The sequence below is a fragment of the Bos grunniens genome, chromosome 17 (assembly GCF_055505025.1).
Source record: "Bos grunniens cultivar Pamir isolate PY7600 chromosome 17, Bosgru_T2T1.0, whole genome shotgun sequence".
NCBI classification, from domain to species: Eukaryota; Metazoa; Chordata; class Mammalia; order Artiodactyla; family Bovidae; genus Bos; species Bos grunniens.
The window spans coordinates 35,204,693-35,218,453 of record NC_141181.1 but is presented as its reverse complement, the minus strand read 5'-3'; the positions used below and the strand labels follow the sequence as shown (position 1 = coordinate 35,218,453).

Below are 13,761 nucleotides of genomic sequence, written 5' to 3'. Positions count from 1 at the left end.
TGACCATGCTTGCTAATTTGCTTCAGTCATGTCCAACTCTTTGCGAACCTATGGACTGTAGCCCGCCAGGCTCCTCTGTCCATGGGATTTTCCAGGCAAGAATACTGGAGTGGGTTGCCATGCCCTTCTCCAGGGGATCTTCCTGACCCAAGGATCAAGACCCAGGGATCAATACATTTCCTGCATTGGCAGGTGGGTTCTTTACCACTACCACCACCTGGCAAACACTTCTGCCCAAGCCAGTAGAAGAAGTAAATTCACCTTTATAAAAGGAGGAACTACTGTGTCGCAGGGCCAGCTCCAAGCTACATTATGGGATGAGGAGTTGAAGACAATAATAGAATCTACCACAATAATGATTATAGAATCTTGGCTTGCTGGCAGACACTCCTTAATCCTACTTCCTTAAAGAGGCATGTATCCCGGTTAGGCTTCTCATGCTTTCTTAATAGGCTTAAAATCCCCTAGCTGGCTGATGGTTGAGGCTTATGATTTTTTCCTCAAATAATAACATGGAATGACTGCCTATTAGTTACCTAAAAGAGTATACCTGTGAATTCTGTGCTGCCTCATAAAATCTCAGTTTGGAAAACTGTATTTGCAGAGGATTTCCTAATGAGTTATCATCCCTCAAATTAGACTAAATTTCATACCTTCAACAAGACAGATTACAAAAAAGTTTCTCTGTACAGCATAGCATGTTGGCCTCTTATAAAGTTGCTTTTACTTAAGTAAACTTGAGTGTTAAGCTCTCTGCCTACACTGCAGAGTTATAAAGAAATAGTTTATAGACCTAATTATTAGTTGAGGTTGACATTGGTGTGACCTACATATTGCATTTTTTTTAATAACCATGGCAGAATTTTCTCTTGGCTCACATAAACAGGAATTTTCCATACTCCTCCTAATGAATTGGCTTATTTTTATCTTTTAGTCTCTGATATAACCGATCATCTTTCTACTTTTATATTGCCAACAGGAAGCTCTGATACAGATTTATAAGCCATCTCTGCTGGAGCACAGAGCCTTGTGCACAGTATAGCTGTTATGTGTCAGGCTTTAGGGAATATATTTAGCCATTATGTCATGCTTAAGTGCTTGACACATAGGAAGTGCTTATATGTTGGCCATTTTTAATATTTTATTATTATTATTATTATGGATAATAATGGGATAAATTTGGTATAAATGAAATTCAATAATATAAGAAAGTGAATCATAATATTTGTCCCCCTTTATACTTTTGGATTAAAAAGCACTCAATTCATATGTTGCTTTTCAAGACTTTTGTAATGAAATTTCCTGAAGATAAGCAGACCAAGTATCAGATGGGGAAGTTTTCTTTTCTTTCTGCTTAACCAGTATTTTCCTGATTAAATTTGTACTGTTTGTACCAAAATAAATGTCCGTTTCTTGATAAGAACAGTTATAAAGAAATAACCAAAAGCTTAGATAGGACTACAATAAATATTACTAAAGGATGAGAAAGAGATTAAAACTGTCTTTAATCATCTGTGGTATGGGGGTTGGAGAGGATAAGACATCCAATAAGGAACTCTCTTCTTCACAACAGTTAGTTTTTGGCCTAAGCCGGGACACTAAGATTGCACTTTGCTCCCTTTTCCTGTAGACTGGGAGGGAGTAACAGGCCTACATTGGTTAGGATCGATAGTCTCATAATCTCAAAGATACTATTCCCTCAAGATCTCCTGATGGGAAAACAGACCAGAGGTCCAGTGTTCTGTCCATTGAGTTTGGTGCACTCTTGCCTTGATGCACATATCAAGTCTGATGCACAGTTTAACAACAAAGAAAGAAAATGGCTGTTTTATCCACAGTCAAAGGGCAAAACAAAGAACACAAGCTGTCAAGCCCCAGCCCTCACTCTTGACCAGAAGGAAGGACTCAAAAAGTCCCCTGCTAGATAAAGCAAGGTGTCAAGAAAAAATTTCCCACCAATTTGGGGCTATTTCTGTTATTCGTAAGAACAACCTTTCACAAAAGTAGACACATAAATCAATGGAACAGAAAAGAAAGCCCAGAAGTGAACCCACGCTTTTATGGGCAATTGATTAATGACAAAGAAGGCAAGAATATACAGGAGGAAAAACAGCCTCTTCCATAAATAGTGTTGGGAAAACTGGAAAGCTACATGCAAAAACAATCAAACTATACTACTACTTTCTTATACCACATACAAAAATAAATTCAAAATGCATTGAAGGCCTAAATTTAACACCTAAAACCATAAAACTCCTAGAAGAAAATATAGGCAGCACATTCTTTGACATCAGTTTTAACAATAATATTTTTTTGATCTACCTTGTCAGGTAAGGGAAATTAGTAAAATAAACAAATGTGACTACATCAAGATAAAAAGCTTTTGTACAGCAAAAAAATGATCAATAATAACAACAAAAAAAAGGCTGCCTACTGAATGGGAGAAGATATTTGCAAACGGTATATCCCACGAGGGTTTAATATCCAGAATATATAAAGAATTCATACAACTCAACATCAAAAAACCAAACAACCGAATTAAAAACTGGACAGGGGACCTGAATAGACATTTTTCCAAAGAAGACAGACAGATGGCCAACAGGCACATAAAAAAATACTCAGCATCATTAATTATCAAGGAAATGCAAGTCAAAACCACAGTGAACAAACACTTATTACACTTGTCAGAATGGCCATTATCAAAAAGACAACAAATAACAAGTGTTGATAGGATGTGGAGCAAAGGAAATCCTCGGGCACTGTCGGTGGGAATGTGAATTGGTGAAGCCACTGTGGAGAACAATATGGAGAATCCTCAAGAAATGAAGTTATGGTCCAGCAGTGTCTGTCCTTAGTATTTATCCTAAGAAAATAAAAACATGAATAAAAATGATACATGTACTCCTGTGCTCATTGCAGCATTGTTTACAATAGCTAAGATATGGAAACAACTGAAGTGCCTATCAATAGGTTAACAGATAAAGATGTGGTACACACACACACACACACACACACACACACACACACTGAAATATTTCTCAGCAATAAAGAATGAAATGTTGCCATTTGCAGAAACATGCCGTTTCACTTAGCATGATGAAATAAGTCAAGGGAAGACAAATACTGTATGTCTTCACTTGCGTGTGGAATCTAAAAAACAAAACAAATATAACTAAACAGAAACAGAGTCACAGATACAGAGAACAAACAAATGGTTGACAGAGGAGAATGGAGGGGGAAGAAGAGAAATAGGTGAGGGAGATTAAGAGGTGGAGACTTTCAGTTACAAAATAAATGAACCATAGGTATGAAATATACAGTGTGGGTAATGTAGTCCAGAATTTTGTGAAATCTTTGTATGGTGACAGATGGTAACTAGACTTATCATGGTGATCATTTTGAAATGTATAAAAATACCAAATCACTATGTGTATACCAGGAACTAACGTGGTATTGTAGGTCAGTTATACTTCAAAAAAAAAAAAAAAAAAAGCAAATCCATAGAAGAGATCAGATTTGTGGCTACAAGAAATGGGGGGTTGGGGAAGGGGGAATTGAATGAAAGTAATTGAAAGGTACAGATTTCTGATTATAAGGTAAATAAATACTAGGGATGTAATGTACATTATGTTAAAGATAATTAACACTGCAGTAAATTATATATATAAAAACTGTTAAGAGAGTAAATCCTGAGTTCTCATTGCAAGGCTTTTTTTCTACTTTAATGTTAGATCTATATGGTAATCACTTCATGACATATGTAAGTCAAATCTTTACGCACTACACCTTAAACTTATATAGTACTTTTATATCAAGTTTACCTCAATAAAACTGGAAATAAAAAAGAACAACCTTTGGACAAAGAAAAACTGAATTTTAAAATTTTTTAAAGAAAAGAATAGAATGTAATATGCAAAAGACATGAAAAAATCTATATTAGAAGACATCGAGATGAAATTTCCAAGTAATAAAATTAAAAAGATTTTACACTTTAAAGAGCATATCTATAGTGAGGAGTCTATAAAGATTTTATATCCCAGTAAAGACAGTATAGGGAAAAAGCAGTTAAGTTTGATATTAAAATGTAGGCTAATTTAATTATCTGCATTAAATTATAGATAAATTAGTTTAAAATGTAGACAGTTGGTTTTTTAAAGACAAAAATGATATCATGCCAGTTTTGTGGGAAGCAGTTTGAAAATATCTTTGAAAATAATTTTGATAAAGTCCAGTAGGAGGACTTTATCCTATGTGTCATGTGTGTGTAAAATCAGTAGAATCATATGTGTATAAAACTTTGTATATATGCAATTATTTATTATACTGTTGTTTGTGATAGTAAACTATTGGAAATGATATAAATACCTGTTGGGGGCCAGAGTGAGGTACTCCGCCCATGGCAAAGGTCATGAGGAAGGAGGCTCGACATACGCAAAGGCGGGATCGAACCTCAGAAGTCCCCCTGGAAATCCTTGAGCATCTACCCCCATAACCAGAGCCTGCCTGACAGGCTTGTCCGGCCACATGTGATTGCTCACAGCCTCCCAACCGTGAGAGGCGCGAGATGCTTTAAACCTTCTAAAAACAGGTTCCTTAGAAAAGTTAGAAAACTATTAGTATAAGTATAATGGGCTGATTAGAAATTGTATTGGTGAAGGGTTTTTCATTTGTTGAGCCAATGTTTGTTGCTAAGTCTCCATATCCCCTGCCCTTATGCACATTAATGAATATATAGAAGAAATAAGTATTAACCTTTGATATTAATCATGTTAGACCTTAGGCTAAGTAAATTCTTTCCTTAACTAAAACCCACTACACCCTCACCCTATAGGAATGTAACTTTATTTGGGTGGCGTCTGTTTTAAGAATAATCACCCCTGGAGGAATAAGTGTCCTGGTTGACTGACCGCTGTCATAAGGAGAGGGTCATAAATTGTCAGCAGGCCCCCTGGCCAGAAGATGATGTAACGCCCCTAAGACCTCTGTATACATTTGTATGAAGCACCTGACTTTGATAAAAGTCAGGACTGCTGACCCCGCGTGACTTTTGCATAACATCTCAGTGTATAAAAGTAGACCATGGAAAATAAAGAATTGGGATCAGTTTCTTGAAATACTGGTCTCCCCATGTCGCGCTCTCTCTCACTCTGGTTGAGTCTCCATCTGGAGCGCGGAACCCGCCATGCTTACTAATTATGCCTGGGCTTCTAAGATCCGACCGGGGAGGCATCAGCGTCTCCTCTCCTTCGGGAGAACGGAAGGACGCCTGCAGCCTACGTAAGTGGTGCAAACTTCTTGTCTTGAAGTTTTATTGGTCTCCCGTGTAAACCAAGCTACTCAGCCTCTTTTCTCCACTGAATTTTCCTACTGAGCTATCTTCATCCTATTACTCTTTATATCTTTGATAAAATATTTAAATAAATACGTCGCCAACGCGATCCCCGCTTCGAATACCCTGGATCAGCCGGGGCTGGTCCCCGGCAAATACCCATTTGTTGGAGACCAGCTAAATAAATTATGACAATTCACACACTACAATAGGTAGTCATTAACCAGAGTGAGGCAGATATTTGCATAATAATAATACAAGCTTCCCAAGATGTATTTTAAGGAAGGTATGGAAGAGAGGATATAGAACTGCTGTTCATGTAATAATATTTACTTGCATTTACCTGTTTTCACATACGCACCCCTGGAAGGACCCACATGCTAAGTCCCTTCAGTCGTGTCCAACTCTGTGCAACCCCGTAGACGGCGGCCCACCAGGCTCCCCCGTCCCTGGGATTCTCCAGGCAAGAACACTGGAGTGGGTTGCCATTTCCTTCTCCAATGCATGAAAGTGAAAAGTCAAAGTGAAGTCGCTCAGTCATATCCGACTCTTAGCGACCCATGGACTGCAGCCTACCAGGCTCCTCTGTCCATGGGATTTTCCAGGCAAGAGTACTGGAGCGGGTTGCCATTGCCTTCTCTGGGAAGGACCCACAAGGAAATGACAAAAGTGTCCGTCCCCAGGCAGGAACTGAGTGTCACATATACGGGAGTTTTTTACTCTATACCTTTGAGTTCCTTTTGAAGCTGATGCCATTTAAATATGTCATATTTAAATTTATTAAAATTTATATCATTAAAGAAATAGAGAATTCATCTGAAACAACAGGAAGCAAAATTGGCACAGTTGCAAGTAATCTGTGATGTAGAGGACAAGCTTGAGAAAAATCACGCAGAGAAAACAGAGAGACCATCCAAAGACATATGGAGGGCATATCACCAAGTTTCAACCTACAAATAATCAGTATCACCAAAGTATGTGTATTAGGATCCTAACTGTAAAGAAAAAGCTATGCCTACCAATTACCTTATATTTGTATGTGTAACTATCTCCTTATGTATGATTGTCTCCTCATCATCAACAAAAGCAGCGCTCACCACGTGCCAGTCACTGTGAGTGCGGTAAGTGCTCTATAATGCTACTGTTAAGCTTCCCAGCAACTCCGGGAGGTAGGCAGTTACCTGCACGGTACAGATGGGATTCCAGGACACTGAGAGCTCAGTTTCTTGCCCCTAGGTCATGCAGTAAGTGGTAGAGCGAAGATTTGTGCCCAAGCAGTTTGATTCCCAAATCTGCCTTCTCAACTACTAGGTCACAAGACCTCCATGTCATATAAAGAAAACTGTTTGGGAGGATAAGCAACAGTTAATATCTGGAGATTAAAACTGTTGGGAATTTCTATTTTCTGTATTAACATGTTTATATCCTTTAAAATTTTATAATAAAGTACCAGTTTTGTAGTTAAAAAAAAAAGCTATAAATTGAAGAGAGGGTATAAAACACTAATATGAGACTACTCTGCTCTCCCTACTCACTCTTAGCAGCAGAAGTTTTCTAAGGAACCTTTTTTTTTTTTTTTTTTTTTTTAAGAAATCCACAGAACCCATAACACACTTCTTCCAAGTCCAGTATTTAGGGTTCACCCTGATGCTTTTGATCTCTTAGTGAATTCTCTGATTGCAGATAAATAATGTTTCCTTTGCTCCCAGTGGCCCTCTTAAAAACAGAGTATGCTGGGGTTCCTTGTTTTCAAACCTACGGTTGCCCACCAAACCACTGGGCTCTGGCTCCTCCACAAATGTGTTTAGTTGGTCCCTGCTGCTGCTCTTCTAATCACCATGTCAGCTTTAAAATTCTAGCCTGGATATTCTGGTCCTCTCTGCAAGGATTACTATCTTTCTCATTTCAGTTCAACAATACCAGCATATCTTAGTTTAAGCTGCTATATCAGAAGGTATTTAATTCTATTATTAATAGAAATTTATTTCTCACAGTTCTGAAGGCTGAGAAGGCCAAGATCAAAGTGCCAGCAGATTTGCTGTCTGCTGGGAGCTTGCTTGCTGGTTCAGAGCCTGCCTGTGTGACCTTCCCACCATGTCCTCACCTGGCAGAAATGGCAAGATATGTACCTGGGGTCTGATTTATAAGAGAGCTTTACCTTCATGACCTAATCACCTCCTAAAGCCCTCACCTCCTAATACTATCTCATTGAGGATTAGGATTTCAGTTTATGCATTTTGGGGAGATACATTAAGTCTGTGGGGGAGCTTCCCTGATGACTCAGTGGTAAAGAACCCACCTGCCAATGCAGGAGACACAGGGTCGATTCCTGGGTCAGGAACATCCCCTGGAGAAGGAAATGGCAACCCACTCCAGTATTCTTGCCTGGGAAATCCCATGGACAGAAGGCATATATATTATATATCTATAATATATATTATATATGTCATCAGTACTAATCTATAATATAAAAATTCCATGGACAGCGAGCCTGGCAAACTATAGCCCATGGGGTTGCAAAGAGTTGGACATGACTGAGTGACTAACACAACACACACACACACACACACCTATACTATATATTATATATATCATCAGTACATATATAACAGTATACACTATTATATACATGCATACATACACACACACTAGATGTTTAGCATGTTAATAAGGGACACACATAATTGAGTCTTTGAAATTTAAGCTTTTCACCATGACGTTGTTTGAATAGCTATGTTCCTTATATCTTAAGACTTCTAGTGTTAATGGCATTTTTCTCTTTCATGACAATGGGATATATTTAGTAAGGCACTAAGGCTTATATATATAACATTTTAAATTATTAAGAATGAGAAGTTATAAAAATCTTAAGAGCATCTTGATCTCTCAAGAATCTAGATCTCTGTCTAGAGCCTAGATCACATTAACAGTTAAGATGATTATAGAATTAACAAATTCAACTTGTTACTGGTATCCATCAGGTTTATTTAGATGTAAGAACTCCTATGTGCGGGCATACAGTGAAAAACAGATATGATGAGATGTAACTGTAATAAATGTAGTTATCATAACAGCGTCTATATATCTATGTGGAATGAGGATTCCAGCTTGAATTTAGAGTCTGTCGACAGTTTTCTTGGCAATTCCCACCCTCTCCCACTGTTGAATTATCAGGAATCCATGGAGAGCTTGGCTTGAAACAAAGCCAGTCTCCCAAACATGCCCAGACATGTTGGAACAATGTGTGTTGCCCAAAGATTAGAAATGGTGAAAGGCCATGGGACTGAAAATAAACTCCAGTTGGCCTAGTTTCCTGAGGATTTCAGCCTAATGAGTTAATCAGGTAATCTGCCCTTTTAATTTATTCTTTTAATTCTGAAATCTCTTGCTTATTTAGTCATCTGACTACTAGGAATTACTTTTGAAGTATAATATTACAAGAAGACAAAAACCAGAAGTAAGTATTATACACAGGATTTCCTGTTTATAGATTTGCAAAATACTTTAGAATCCTAATTAAATGACTAATGGGGGTGAATACAATATATCTAAACAACGTACTCACTAAAAGCTTCTACACAAATGCGTTGGGTAGCTTGTTCCAATGTCTGACTCAGAAGAAAATATTCTAGTGCACTCATGTACATGGAGAAGAATGCTGACGGTAGATGGATGCAATCGTTGGGAATGAAGTGGCAGTGTTAACACTTCATTAAAATGATTTCATCAAAAATATAAGACAGAACGCTGAAATGCTTCTTAATTTTAATCATTGATTTACTTATTTTGGCTGTGCTGGGTCTTTGTTGCTGCACGGGGTTTTTCTCTAGTTGCGGAGAGTGGGGCCTATTCTAGTTGTGTGCAGGTTTCTCTTGTTGCGTCTCACAGGCTGTGGAGTGTGCTGGTTCAGGAGTTGTGGTCCCCGGGCTTAGGCTTAGTTGCCCTGTGGCATGTGGAATCTTCCTGGATTAGGGATTGAACCTGTGTCCTCTGCATTGGCAGGCAGATTTTTAACCACTGAACCACTAGGAAAGTCCCTGGGATGCTGATGTTTTTAAAATTTTATTTTTAATTGGAGGATAATTGCTTTCCAGTGTTATGTTGGTTTCTGCCACACATCAACATGAATCAGCCATAGGTATACATATGTTCCCTCCCTTTTGAACCTCCCTCCCACCTCCCACCTTAATGCTGAAATTTTTAAATGATAGCACGTGCTGCTGTCAAATTGTCTAGTGACACCACTCAGTTTCTCTTTCCTTGTAATGTCAACTTCAATTTTCTGTTCTGTTTTTCTACCAGTTTTTGAAAATAAATATGTAAGAAAATCACCAAAAATAAACTTGTCGTCATTTTCATCTTTCTAACCTCTAATAAGTATTGACTACTTCCCTTTTGTACAGTAATTCTGACATGTGGAACAAAGAGATTTTCTGATTCTTAATAGAAGTAACAATGTTATAGCTTTTTGCCTTCTCATACTGTAAAAAAATTATGGTTTTCCAATAGTCATATATGGATGTGCACGTTGGACCATAAAGAAAGCTGAGTGCCAAAGATTTGATGCTTTTGAACTGTGGTATTGGAGAAGACTCTTGAGAGTCCCTTGGACTGCAAGGAGATCTAACCAGTCCATCCTAAAGGAGATCAGTCCTGAATATTCATTAGAAGGACTGATGCTGAAGCTGAAACTTCAATACTTTGGCCACCTGATGTGAAGAGCTGACTTGTTGGAAAAGACCCTGATGCTGGGAAAGATTGAAGGCGGGAAGAGAAGGGGACAGCAGAGGATGGGATGGTTGGATGGCATCACCAACTCGATGGACATGAGTTTAAGCAAGCTCTGGGAGTTGGTGATGGATAGGGAAGCCTGGCGTGCTGCAGTCCATGGGGTTGTAAAGAATCGGACATGACTGAGGGAGTGAATGAATAGAAGTAACAATACGAATTTCAGTGTTTGGGGATTATTGTTTTTTTCTTGAAATCACAAACTAATCTTTTGCACTCTTTCCAGGAATTACTATATGATAGTTTCTAATCTGATTAAGACTGTTTTTTATCAGTATGCAGAAAATTCAAAGAAAATTACTATTCAGTACCAATTATCAATAAAAAAGAAAAGGAGAAATCTGTAGTTTTCTTTTTTCTCCCTCCTCCCTGCAACCTATAACATATATGACAAGAAGTTTCTTAAAGCATTTGAAGAAAAGAAAACTTTTTTAAAAAGAGAGAAGAAAGAGGAGAAAATGGATACTGTTGAAGTTTGGAAGATTCTTGAATTTGATGAAGTTGTAATAAGAACAGTTTAAGAGAATACAGAATTTAAAAGCAGTTTAAATGTTGGAAAACAAGTAGCAACATGAAGTTATTGTTGGAGCATGCTGCTGCTGTGTCGCTTCAGTCATGTCCGACTCTCCCCCTTCCCTGGGATTCTCCAGGCAAGAACACTGGAGTGGGTTGCCATTTCCTTCTCCAATGCATGAAAGTGAAAAGTGAAAGTGAAGTCACTCAGTTGTGTCGGACTCTTCACGACCCCATGGATGGCAGCCTACCAGGCTCCTCCGTCCATGGGATTTTCCAGGCAAGAGTACTGGAGTGGGGTGCCATTGCATATCCCAGTGCTAATTCCTACTTTCAGAGCAAATCAAAAGTCTTGCAGTCCCTTATCTGACCTGCTCTACTCCAGCTTCAGTTTTGTGGTATATCTTTTCCCAAGATAAATAGCTGTCACCACATGAACATTTTCTTAGATTTTCCAGATTATTTTTCTTGTTGCCCAGTTACAAGGATAAGCAAGTTATTTCTTCTGGGTTCTATGTCAAAACTCTTACTAGTAAATAGGATTTTGTAAAGCTCAGAAAGACACTGTACATAAATGTACTTTAAAATGCACAAAGAATCATACAAATATGTCAACATCATTACCAAAATGATTTTGTAATATGTCTTTTTTTTCCTTTTCTTTTTCCTTTTTCTCATCCTATTTTTATTTTATGAATAATCAACACTGCTATATTGAAATTATAATATTATTCAGTTAGGTTCAGAATGTCAAGCATTTTTGGTTTTACCTTTCAGTAAAACTAACAAACATACTCCACCTTGCAAATTTTTACTTTAGATTGAAGGTGATAGTATGTTAAAAAAAAAAAAAAAAGATAATAAAACACACTCTAAAAATATTGGGGCTTCCCAGGTGGCTCGGTGGTAAAGAACTTACCTGCCAAGATAGGTGACACGGGTTTGATCCCTGGATCAGGGAGATCCCCTGGTGAAGAAAACGGCAACCCACTCGTCTTCTTGCCTGGGAAATCCCATCGTCAGAGAAACCTGGTGGGCTACAGTCCACTGGGTTGCACAAGAGTTGGACACAACTTAGCAACTAAACAACAACAGCAACAGAGTTGTTATTTTCTAAAAAGTAGTTTTTCTTCTCGGTTTTCAATGATTAAGCTGCCTTGGTGGTGGTGGTTGTCATCAAAACTGTCATTGAAGTAAAATTCCACAGCTTGGTGTGTAGCCGTTAGCAGTCTCGTACTTCAAGGTAATTCAAGTGGTTACAAAGGTCATTCAGGGGAAAAAAATCAATGGTCATAATAAATTATTCCTTTCCTTAGTGTTTATAAACAAAGATCTCTGGGAAACACAGTCTGTGCAAAAGAAGGCAGAGAAAGCAAGACAAATTGTCAGACTGGCTACAGACACAGAAAATACGGTCTGTGTTCAGCCTGTCACGCTCCTCAGGGGTTCTGCTTAGACCAGCACTACAGTAAGAACACACTTTGTATATTAAACACGCAAGAAGGCAAAGCCAAAGCCTGAAATGCAGTCCACTTCCAGTAATCTGCATTTTTTTTTCCTGGTTTATCACATAATGTTTTCTCTCAGATAGGAGATCTGGCTGGCTTCCCTGCTACTTCCCCTGACTATTGCTTTAGTGTTTATTATGGTATCATAAGTTATTTTTTATTATTTTCCCAAGTAAAAATAAGAAGGAAAGAAGTAAACCCATTCTTTAAAAAAACATAATACATTACATAGAAAAAAGAAAAAGGGTTCAGAGTGTGGCTCCAGCTCATTCTCTAGAATGGGTAATTATGAGGGGCTGTCAGGTCAGTGAATACTAAACAGAACAGAGACATGTTCATGAATCAGCCCTCGTTCACTGTTAGCATGGGACCTTTAGTTTATCTTTCCTCTGTTTTTGCTCATCTGCATCAGCACAGAAGAGCCAATGACAATAGAAGAATATATCTTCCCAATATTCCTTCCTTTATAGGCCCTTTTCTACTAAAGCTTGGTCATTTTGATCTCTGTACCTTTAAAAACCCATCAGACATAGAAAAAAAAAATTATAGTTACCAGGGGGTAAGGAAGGGAGGGATAAATTGTAAGACTAAGATTGACAAGTACACACTGCTATATATAAAAAAAATAATAACCTACTGTATAACACAGGGGACTCTACTCAATGCTCTGTAATGGCCTATATGAGAAAAGAATCCAAAAATGAGTGGATATATGTATAACTGATTCACTTGGCTATAAACTTGAAACTAACACAGCATATTAAATCAACTATGTGCCAATAATTTTTTTTTAAATGCCATCTGAATCTACATGGAGACTGAATACTGGCAGAATATGCTTCCCCAAAATATGCCTTTGAGCATAAAAATTATTTCTTGCTAAAAGTGCCTGAAAAACAGCAGGTACAAGAAGGGTGCTCTGACTTCCCCTTTTCTTCCTGAAAGCAGAAGATAAAACTCCCTTGTGAAAGATGCCCTCACTGTACCGGGAGGAAAGGGACACTCTTATCACCAGAGATGGGGAGTGGAGGCTGAGAGAACTCTGGACAAACAGACCCTATTAAAATGACTCTGATTTTCCTTTGCTCTCCCCATAGATTTTATTTATTTTCCCACAACTTTCTCTCTTTGTTCAACCTAGTATATAAACACTTAGACCTAGCCCCTTCTTTGGGTATTCAGCTTCAGCTTAAGCATCAGTCCTTCAGATGAATATTCAGGGTTGATTTCCTTTAGGATTGACTGGTTGGATCTCCTTGCAGTCCAGGGGACTCTCAAGAGTCTTCTTCAGCACCACAATTAGAAAGCATTGATTCTTTGGTGCTCAGCCTTCTTTATGGTCCAACTCTCACATCCATACATGGAAAAACCATAGCTTTGACTATATGGAACTTTGTTGGCAAAGTGATGTCTCTGCTTTTTAATATGCTGTCTAGGCTTGTCATAGCTTCTTTCCCAAGGAGCAAGTGTCTTTTAATTTCATGGCTGCAGTCACCATCTGCAGTGATTTTGGAGCCCAAGAAAATAAAGTCTGTCACTATTTCCATTTTCTCCCCATCTATTTTTCATGAAGTGATGAGGCTGGATGCCATGTTTTCGTTTTTCGAATATTGAGTTTTAAGC

General features: G+C 38.1%; 1 long non-coding RNA gene across 1 annotated transcript; it reads right to left on the bottom strand.

Annotated features, from left to right (window-relative positions):
• Positions 1–1,481: 1,481 nt before the first annotated feature.
• On the bottom strand, positions 1,482–12,092 carry LOC147355194 (uncharacterized). The gene is made up of 2 exons (XR_015144373.1): positions 11,550–12,092; positions 1,482–2,863 (listed from the first exon to the last, which is right to left on the bottom strand). It is a non-coding gene; the product is annotated as an uncharacterized LOC147355194 (long non-coding RNA).
• Between the last annotated feature and the right edge of the window lie 1,669 nt (positions 12,093–13,761).